General features: G+C 39.8%; 1 protein-coding gene across 5 annotated transcripts in view; it reads left to right on the top strand.

The window, feature by feature from the left end:
• LOC106868582 (protein PALS1) overlaps positions 1–10,746 on the top strand; it is a 253,072-nt gene that overhangs the window by 189,351 nt on the left and 52,975 nt on the right. Inside the window, exon 1 of one of the 5 annotated variants that reach the window (XM_014913912.2) lies at positions 5,487–5,608. The exons of 3 other annotated variants lie outside the window; for them this stretch is intronic. The gene's annotated coding sequence lies outside the window, so the exon portion shown is untranslated. Of the gene's footprint in view, positions 1–5,486; positions 5,609–10,473; positions 10,670–10,746 lie in introns of those variants that run through there. One more of the 5 variants, XM_014913913.2, reaches the window with a different exon arrangement.

Raw genomic sequence — 10,746 nt, 5'->3', positions numbered from 1 at the left:
CCGTTTTCGTGCGGGTGACACGTAAAAGCACCCACTACACTCTCTGAGTGGTTGGCGTTAGGAAGGGCATCCAGCTGTAGAAACTCTGCCAAATCAGACTGGAGCCTGGTGTTGCCATCCGGTTTCACCAGTCCTCAGTCAAATCGTCCAACCCATGCTAGCATGGAAAGCGGACGTTAAACGATGATGATGACGATGATGATGATGATGATGATGATACATTTATGAAAACCTCTGATCTTTTATCTCTAGTTTTGAGACAAACTTCTGGTTTTAAAGTGATCTGAATTAAAACCTTCCATCTAGATTTCATGTCAATGTATGTATGTCATTATTCAGTTTAATTTCAAGATTTCTTGTCAATAGAAGAAGAACCGGTTTCTAACCTAGATCCAAGGCTCCTTCATTGGAATTTCACCTTCAACAACAGGGTATTTTTGTTTGTTTGTATGTATATGTGCAGATTTGTATGTTTTATGCATGTATTGTCATGCATATAGTTGCATATCTAGACATGCTCATATATATTTAAATGATAAACTTCTGTAAAGTTTTACAGATTTTTACAGTTCCGGTGATGGATTGGATCTGTAGTCTTTGAATTAGCTTTCTCCTTTCTGGTTTTCAGAAGCCTAATTTCTCAAGATTGGAATTTAGGCAGTGTGTTACATATCCCAGGGCCCCAATAATTACAGGTATAAACCTGAACTTGTAATCTGGATAGAATAACTGCAGATTTCTCAATAGATCAGTATAGATGTTCTCTTTATGTCAATGTATGTATATATATGTATATGCATGTGCACACAGGTGCAGGTATGGCTCTGTGGTAAAGAGTTTGCTTGCCAACAGCCTTGTTCTAGTTCAGTCCTACTGCATGGCACCTTGGGCAAGTGTTTTACGAGTGTCTTCTTCTATGGCTTTGGGTTTATCAAAGCCCTGTGCGTGGATTTGGTTGACAGAAACTGAAAGAAGACAGGTAGAAAACTTTTTTGTCCTAGACAAAACCTTACCAAATATTTAGTAGATCCTTGGCTCCAGCCTTTTTTGCACCGTGGACTGGTTCCAGGCAAGACAATTTTTCCATGCACCAGTGGATCACCACATAACAAAACACAAAGTCCATATCATCATCGTCTAATGTCTACCTTCCATGCATGCATGGGTTGTACAGTTGGTAGGGTTTTTACGACTGGATGCCTTTCTAACACCAACCACTCTGCAGAGTATACTCAGTGCTTTTTACGTGACACCAGCACAGGCCAGGTTAGTTTTGGCATGATTTTTACAGCTGGATGTCCTTCCAAACACCAGCCACTTAACAGTGTGGACTGGGTGCTTTTTATGTGGCACCAGCACTGGCAAGGTCGCCAAGTATGTATATAATTTGTTACTTATATAATGCAAATGTAGTTATTACATTCCGTATTATGCCATTTATTTCTACCATAATTACATTGTAATATATATATATATATATATATATATATATATATATATCAAATACATGGCTCAGTGGTGAGAGCTTTGGGCTCACAATCATGAGGTAGTGAGTTTGATTCCCAGATTAAGGTGTGTGTTGTGTCCTTGAGCAAGACACTTTGTTTCACATTGCTCCAGTTCACTGAACCGTAGAAATGAGTTGTGATGTCACTGGTGCCAAATTGTATTGGCCTTTGCCTTTTCCGTGGATAATATTGGTTTTGTGGAGGAGGGGGGGCTGGTATGCATGGGCGACTGCTGGTCTTCCATACACAAATTTGCCCAGACTTGTGTCTTGGAGGAGAACTTTCTAGGTTGCAATCACATGGTTATTCATAACTGAAGGGCATCTTTACCCTTTAACTTTTTATGTGCTGGTGACGTGTAAAAAGCTCCTTTTGAGCGCTGGGCCTCATGGAGGCAATGACAAATGACTGAGGCCTTTGGCAATATTCCATGCTTGAGAAGGAAGACTCATCAAGCCAAGTGAAACTGTAATTGTGACAGATACTGGTGTCATGCAAATGGCACCTGTGTTGGTGGCACATAAAAGCACCCATTATGCGCTTGGAGTGGTTGACATTAGGAAGGGCATCCAGCTGTAGCAGACCATACCAGACTGGAGTCTAGTGCAGCCCCTCAGCTTATCACTCCTGGTGAAACTGTCCAACCCATGCCAGCATGGACAAATGGATGTTAAATAGTGATGATAATGATTATGATGATAGTACAACTCAAAATTAAAGAATTTATTCTTTTTGTGTGGCTCAGTACCAAATGACCCATGACCTAGTGCTGGACCACAACCCACTAGTTAGGGACCATTATGTGAGAGGAAAAATGACCATCTGGTATGTTCTATGCAGTTGCTGTGTTTTTACAGTAGTCAGACAGACAGACAGACAGACAGCAGAAACGTAATTCCTTTACAAGTCAATTCAGAAATCCAGATTTGTCTGAAACTAATTCCTATCATCTATGCTCCTAACTCTGTTGAAAGTGGCATTAATGATACAACATTCAGTTTCCTATTCCTTAAATACTTATGGTTCTGTACTTGGTAAAAACAACAATAAAAGAAAATCAATATTTCATTAAAAAGATGGGAAAGCAACAATAAGCATGAATTCTGCAGCCAATTCCGTTTCCAATCTTTGTTTCCTTCTTTCTTTATTTTATCTTTTTTCCTTTTCTTTTAAAGGGTTAGTTGCATAGTATCGAATATTGGCCGAATCTACTTTTGGTTTGGCATTATTGTGTTTGAGGAGATTCTGCTGTTGTTGTATTGTGAAAGCAAATGTATTGTTATGGTCGTTACCGTTTGTGAAAGGTCTGCTTTAGAATATTGTCATGTGCATAAATCAATGTCTTCAACTAATTGAAGAGAGTGACTGGCATTTTATACCAAACATTATTCATGCAATGGCTGACCTTGTTTCAGACATTCTCACCTCAACAGTAACAAATGAAATATGAAACAATAGTCAGCAGGAAGAGCCTTATTTCTTTGCAGACATGGCTGTTTGGTCAAGAAGCTCGTGTTGCAACTGTGTGGTTTCAGGTTCAATCCTACTGTGTGACACCTTGGGCAAGTGTCTTCTACTACAGCCCTGGTACTGACCAATGTCCTGTGAGTGGATTTGGGAGATGAAAACTGTGTGTGTGTGTGTCCCCGTCCGTCCCCACCCCCAGAACACTTGACAACCAGTGTTAGTTTGTTTATGTCTGCATAACTCAGTGTTTTGGCAACAGAGATCAACCAGATTTTAAAAAAAGAAATAAGTCCTGGAGTCAATTTGTTCAGCATGGATGGATGCATATGAAGGCATGACCTAGTTGTTAGGGTTTTGTAGCCATGCTCATTAGTGTGTGTGTGTGGTTATGTACCTGTGTGCAGATATTGGTTTGTTTCTACAAAATCTGTGCAGACTCAGTCATGGCTGAGTGATTAAGAAGATTGCTTTGCAATCATGTGGTTTTCGCTTCCGTTCCATTCTGTTGCACCTTTGGTGGTAAGTGGCTTCTGCCAAAGACCCGAGATGACCAAAGCCTTGTGAGTGAATTTGGTTGATGGCAACTGTGTGGAAGCCCTTTGTGTGTCTGCTTCCCAACCATGTCGTTTTGGGTTCAATCTCATTGCAGGTGCCTTCTATAGCCCTGGGCCGACCAAAGTCTTGTGAGTGAATTTGGTAGATGGAAACTGTGTAGAAGCCCATCGTTTCTGTGTGTGGGTGTCTTTGTATCTGTGTTTGCTCCCACCTTCCACAACTTAACAACCAGTGTTAATTTTTTTTTTACGTCCCCGTAACTTAGCAGTTAGGCAAATGAGAAACCGATAGAATAAATACCAGACGTACAAGAATTTACCAAAATAAGTACTGGGGTCGATTTCTTTGAGTAAACCCTTCAAAGTGATGCTCCAGCATGGACGCAGTCCAATAACTGGAACAAGTAAAAGATAAAAGAAAAATATTCACGCAGGTAACCATCTCTCAAATACCGTATCGACACACCTCAGTCGATGTGTATTTATGAAATTATATGATTGATTTCTTCAATTAAAAAAAAAGTCGATTTCATTTTGAGAATCTTGTGTGCGCACATTTTTTACTTTGTGCGCTATTTGTAAAAAGTGTGTACGCGCACAAGCACACAGCTTGGAGGAAAACCTTGGTCGTGTGTAGACGTAGACATCCTTTCGGTCCTCCTACCTTTGACCCAGTGGAGCATCCTGGGTGTGACAGCTGCGGAGAGAGAGAGAGGGGGGGATAGAGCTACACCAGCATTCGGTTGATACTCATTTTCATCTATTTATACAGGAGCAGTGTTAAATGAAGTGCTTTGCACAGGGACACAACACACTGCTTGCTCCAAGAACTGAACCTACCACCTTCTGATCATAAGACGAACATCCTAACCACTTGTTTCGATTCTTGATTATCGACCACTTCCCATAACGTCTCTTCATTAAGAGAGCTGTCTGTACGCGCACGCACGCACACACACTATTTTGTCTCTGTAACAAATCGATTCCTAAATGGGTTTCTACATGGCCGCTCGACCTGCTAAAAATAGTAGCCAAGACCACACTGAAATCATGCAAAGAAGAACGCGTTGGATAATGTGGTCCTCGGAGAAAGACAAAATGGAATGGTCACGGTTAGAATGCCTTTGCTCATTAGAGGTTTGTCTGCTCGATCAGGGCAGACTCTCCTCGTCTCCTCACCAAACTAATAACCAATCGCTTAGAGAAGCAGTCAGCCAGTTTGGTCCTCTGTCCGCACGACTTAAGTGCGGAAGTGTGTCACTTCTGGTGTGTGTGTGTGTGTGTGTCATTAACTCTAAGCATGCTTGTGTGTGTCTGCATACTATGTACATGTGTGCGACATGTGTGTACGTGTTATTATCTGTGTGTGTGTGTTTATCTACGTACGTGGTGGTGGTGGTGGTGGTGGTGAACTGGTGCCGTTATTCTTCCTGCTGGCTATATTACATATCTTTCTGTCGCTTGTCTTCCACTCGCTTACAAACACACACGCACTTGCTTGTCATTGTCAAATGGTGGTTTTGCTACTGCTAAGATACCCCCCTCTCTCTGTTTCTTCTCTCTATCTCTCTCTCTCTCTCTCTCTCTCTCTCTCTCTTGTTTGGTGACATCTCCAAGACGCCAAAGATAAGTGCGTGATTAATGCAGTGCACCTTCCATCGTGTGTATCTCGTGACGTCCACTAAAGCCGCTCTCCGTATCATTTCATTTCCTCTTTTATTGCCTCTGCTAACTCTGCATGTGTATGTTCGTATGCACCCAAGTGTGTGTATACATGCTACATGTGCGTGCAGGTGTGTATGTATAAATCTGCATGTGCTTTCGTATTTCTGTCAACGGAAACATTTGCTAAGAGCACCTGATTGCCATAGTTTTACTGTTATTGTTCATCTCTCTCTCTCTCTCTCTCTCTCTCTCTCTCTCTCACACACACTGTATTTATGTCTGTCTGTCTATCTCTCTCCTCTTTCTCTCCTCTTCTCTCACTTATGATTCGGCTTCGTTTCCCCACCACCTTCTCCCTGGAGATGTAAAAGCCACCAAGGATCTGTCCACAAGACAGGCATGTTCCTCCTCGTGGTAGGTAGTCCTCGTTTACTCGTTTTCTTGAATGAAAGAAAAATGAATATATTGTATATTTGCTTGGTTATCTTTATGTTTTTTTACATCTGTTTTGTTTTTTAGTCCGTTATTGTATACAACACAAATCTACCCCTCCCCGCGCGACACATACACACACAATCTTACTATCGTCGTTTTGTCATCTTCGTCGTCGACTCCATACGAAAGTGATTAGGTAAGGGTTGGGGAGAATTCCATCATTTACCGATGATGATGATTTATAACGGAGGCAAAGTCTCCAAATATTTAGGGCAACAAGTACAATCGATCAGATCGACCTGGGTACTTCGTTGATGTTTGCCTTTTCTTCTTTTCCGGATCAATAAAACAAAGTGAATTGTGATAGAATTCGAACTCGGAATGTAAAGGGGCATAACTTTATTAAAAGGGCAGAATTTTGCCCGCCACTTCCGAATTTCCAGAACCCACTGCTCATCATGACCATGGCGATGATGATGATGAACGTTATCGTCGTCATCGAACATGAAGCACAAAGCCGCAAACTTTAGCGGAAAGGGTATAGTCGATTAATTCGATCTGCACTATTTGATTGTTTGTTTTATCGATTTCCTACTCGGATAGATGAAGATCAAAGTCGACAGTAATAGAAAAACCACAAATTTATGGGCGAAATGTGTAACCGATCGAATCGACTCATTTTCGTGCCCGGTGTTTTAAGATTTGTTTATTTATTTATTACTTTGGTGTTGGGTTTTAATTTGGAAGGAACTCAACATCGACTCCGGCAGGAATTGAACTCGGAACATAGAAGAAAGAAACTAAATTACCACGATTCATTTTATAGTTTGCATATTTTCTTTCTTCCATTCTCATGGTTACAGAAATCGAGAGATGGCCACACATTTGAGGAGAGAGAGAGAGAAAGCGGTTGATTTTTAAAAATTCTTTTTTTTATGGTTTATTCTGAAGAGGAAGGGCATCGTCCATGACTCTTTTTAAGGTCTCGGGACTGGTAGGAGGGAGGGAGGGAAAGTGAGAGACGAAGTTGTCCTTAGCTCGGGTATCTGGTTCGGATGTTTGCCATAGTGAAGACTCCACTAAAGGCATCTAAGGGCCAGGTGGCAGGGCTAAACCAGGCGTTGGATTGTGTCGCTACATAAGAACTTGATACTACTTTTATTTTGTCTACTCTAGAATTTATGAAGGTAAAGTCGATCCAGACCGGATTCGAACTCAGAGCTTACGGTTACATACGTAATCAACTACCTGCATTTTACCCGTCTTTTTACCGATTCTGCCAATCCACTGATTGCTAAACATTGGTAATGTTAGTAAAGAATAGTAATGTCTGTGGGGTTTTAGTCCTGATTGAGAATGATTATAAGGAAAGGCATTTCAGCCGTAATCATCCTATCTTTTTCTTATTTTAAGGGAACCCTGTTATACATGAGCTAATGTATCATTTTCTATGTCGATAAAGTGCAATTTTAGGGTAATTTGGCTGCTATTTCTAACAGGTCGAGAGACCACTTAAAAGCCCACTGATTGGTTTGTAATAACAGTGGCTTATAGTATTGGCACAATGCAACGTATTTTAGGGCACATCTGAAACTGTTCCTTGGTATATAACTGGTATTTAAGAATGATTTCCCTAGCAGAAATTCATCTGCCTAACAGTTAAACAAACGAAACACTGCATGGGTCTAGTGATAGAAGGGAGTTTAACTCTATATCAGTCCCGATCCAGTAAATTTTCACTCAGAGGTTCCATATGTGGCCATCCCTTCGTTTTATATGTCAGGAACTACATTATCCAAACGCACCCCTTTTTGAGACGGTAGGGTATGATTTGCGAGGTATTTTGCTGCTATTTCTAGCATGCTGAGCGACTGTGTAGTGGATCTCGCATTAGCTCGTCATTGTTGTTTATCTCCGGGTCAACCCTGATCAAATAGACAAACTTATGATCACAGACGTTCCAGCTTCGTGACCATCACGTCACTTTATTTCAAGCTCACCGTCTCCCTTTTTTTAAGACAATAGGGTGTGACTTAAAGGAGGTTTCTCCCTCCTCTTGTGGTGTACCTCTTGTTGTCGGACGCTAAAATAAACCATTCTCTCTGAGATGGTGATTAACGATTACTAACATTTACAACTGCCGAGGGCGTTGCAGTGATAATCAGTGGAGCGTCGGACAACAAGCCTTGCTGGTACTTACGACTCTTTTACGTTCTGGTTTCAATTTTCATCCTTTCGTGATCGATAAAATAGAGGATCCATTCAAGTACTGGACCCCATATAATTCAGCTTAAACCCCACTCCCCCAAATTTGAAATATTGTGCTTAACTACTACTACTACTACTACTTGTGTGTATGTGGTGGTGGGGGTTTATTTTATTTCATTCTTGATCAAGAGGTCCTATGACAAAAGGCGTTCTAGCCTTGATCTGTCACAAAAGAACCCCTTTTTATTTAAATTAAATTTTGCCGCAGACCAAAAGCATTTGAAAAGTCTGTCTTACCTCAATAAACTGTTTTATTAAAACCAATCTACACTCGGTTTTCCTAGTTTCATTTCTGTTTTGTTTTCATCGCTTATCCGGGAGAGAATGGGTAGCTATGCTCCATTGGCAGGGCCTCCGAGACTGGTGAGAGGGAGAGAGGGGAAGAAAGGAAGGAATCTTCAGAAACGGAAACTTGGCCTGTATCTTACCAATAGAACGGACTCTGCTAAAGGCATCCAAGATCCTAGGTGATGTTGTTAAACCGGGCAAACGATTAAGTCAAGTGCTTGTAAGAGATATGTAACGTTGTTATACATTTTGTACTGCAACCTTTTAAAATTTCGCCCTCAGTTCACAATTCGCTTGTGTTACTTTTGTGACCCCCGCCCCGCCCACTACCGCCAAGGTTCTGCAAACCTCAGGTTGGAAATTGCTGGTGTTTAATTACCTTCATTGGCTCGTATGTATGTAGGTGTTGTATGAGTATGTTTAGGGAGTAAGGTAGACTGTAATGATGCATTGTTTACGCTTAACCTGACGGTTTAACTCCATATTGTAGCTATTATGCAGTTATAAAGAGATTATTTATAATATTACTGCAATAGTGTTTAGTAACCCATCCCGACAACTTCTCGACGTGGGATTGAATGTGAGAAAACACTCCTTTTCCAATTGTCAAAAGTAGCTGTAAATTAATACCTGTGTTCATGATTTGAAATCTAAAATAGGTTCTGAATGTTTCTTCCAATGAGGGACTGTTTTTACTTCTTTTTTTTTTAAGTTGGAGTCGGCTGTCTTCTCTATTTTGGGAACCTATGAGATGCGCCAGATCAGTTAACTCATCGCTCAAACCGATCCGATACGGTAGCTCTTACATTAATATGGATTTTAAGCTACTTAAAAAGAGATGTAGTATAATTTTGTTAAACGGAAGTTTAATTAACTAAGCATTTTTCTTTTATTTTTTTCTGAATTGTTTAACTACTTAAAATCTTAACTTTTCAAAACATGCAAAGTTTGAAATTGATTTTTAAAATCCAATCACCAAATCAGAAACAATTTTGTACATTGCAATTTGTACAATTTCTTTGCTTTCTGCAATGAAAAGTAAAAGTGGAGAGTAAAAAGTTTTGTTAAGTGTAATCTTAACTCTTTCTTTTTCACACAATGCTTTCAAACCATAAGTATTATATTATAAATCGTACAAAAATCTCTTGATTTGCATGTTAGTGGTGTTTACATCTTTTTAAAGATCGTTTTAATTCTATTATTGCTACAGAGACATTATTTCCCAGGAACATAAATATTAATTCTAATGTGTAAATACATATAATACAGCTTGCATTTGAAGTGTATCATGACATTTTGTATGCAATTGTTAATTATATTTTCATTATGAAAAGAAAATTAAAAATGCAGCATAAATGTATTCAATATGTATTTCTTTTGCTATTTGCTAGAATATTCTGCGAATAGATCTGAGATTTCGACCTGCTATTCTTGTTTAAACTTCAGGCCGATTATGATCAAGACCATTCCAGTCGTGACAACCCAGTTAATTTATTTAAGACAGTGTATATACAGCTTTGTTATCCAACGTATCCTTTTTATTTAAGACAGTAGGGTGTAATTTGAACAAGATTTGACCGTTATTTCTAGCAAGTCAGGCGACACGTAGAGGCATTATCGACATATGAGTAGAGTCAATCTACTTTCGGCCCTCGACGTTCTGGGATCAAATCCTACTTGCGTTTACTTTATCAGTTCTCAAAAAGGTGAGAAGTAGAATAATTAGCAGATACTATTTAATAACTGTACTGATTCACTGGAGTATAACTTTCACATTCGAACAGGTAACATCAAGCAGTTAAAAAAAACAACTCATTTTTAGAATTACCCTACAACTCGCCCTTTCTCTGTTCTTCCCCTTCTTTATACATTTGGTCATTGACCTGATCAAACGGTAAATAAGTAAATAAATAGCCAGTTTATAAATTGGTTTTTCTCTCGTCAGCCTTGACTGGTTTGAGGCAAGATTTGTAGGTAGCTAAGTAGGTTGGCTGCGGTTTAATTAAAAAAAAAAATCTAGTTTCTGCCATCTTCACCGTCTCCACCTTCGCATGTATGTCTTCCTGTCTGCTTGGTGATCTCCAGATGACCGACTATATTTGATATGCCTACAATGGCTGCAGGAATTACACATGCTTCCCATGCATTAGTACTCATTCTAACGTAAGCACATTACCATGCATGTGAGAGTTTGCACACAAACCTACGTTATGTATAGACATATAAAGCATACTGTCTCTCTCTACCTGTCCACCTCTTTCCCGCCCTCTCTACATAATTTACTTACCTACCATTCTACTACCTAAAATACGTGTGACGAGGAAAGCAGAGGGCTAGAAATAGCAGCAAAACCTTTCATTCAAACCTTGAAGAGCACATTTGATAAAGGAGGCGATCTTAACGGTAACAACTGGAAACTCCGTGAGCTTGGATGTCTGGAAGCAGGGCTGAGCCGACGCTAAACAACCACATTTACGTGTGAAAGTAAATATACTAATTATACTATAATGTGTAGATGTAAATACTCTAATTTTCTTTACACACACACACACACACACACA

This window comes from Octopus bimaculoides, chromosome 11 (assembly GCF_001194135.2).
Source record: "Octopus bimaculoides isolate UCB-OBI-ISO-001 chromosome 11, ASM119413v2, whole genome shotgun sequence".
Lineage (NCBI taxonomy): Eukaryota > Metazoa > Mollusca > Cephalopoda > Octopoda > Octopodidae > Octopus > Octopus bimaculoides.
The sequence above is the reverse complement of the archived record's forward strand: the minus strand, read 5'-3'. Positions and strand labels throughout refer to the sequence as shown.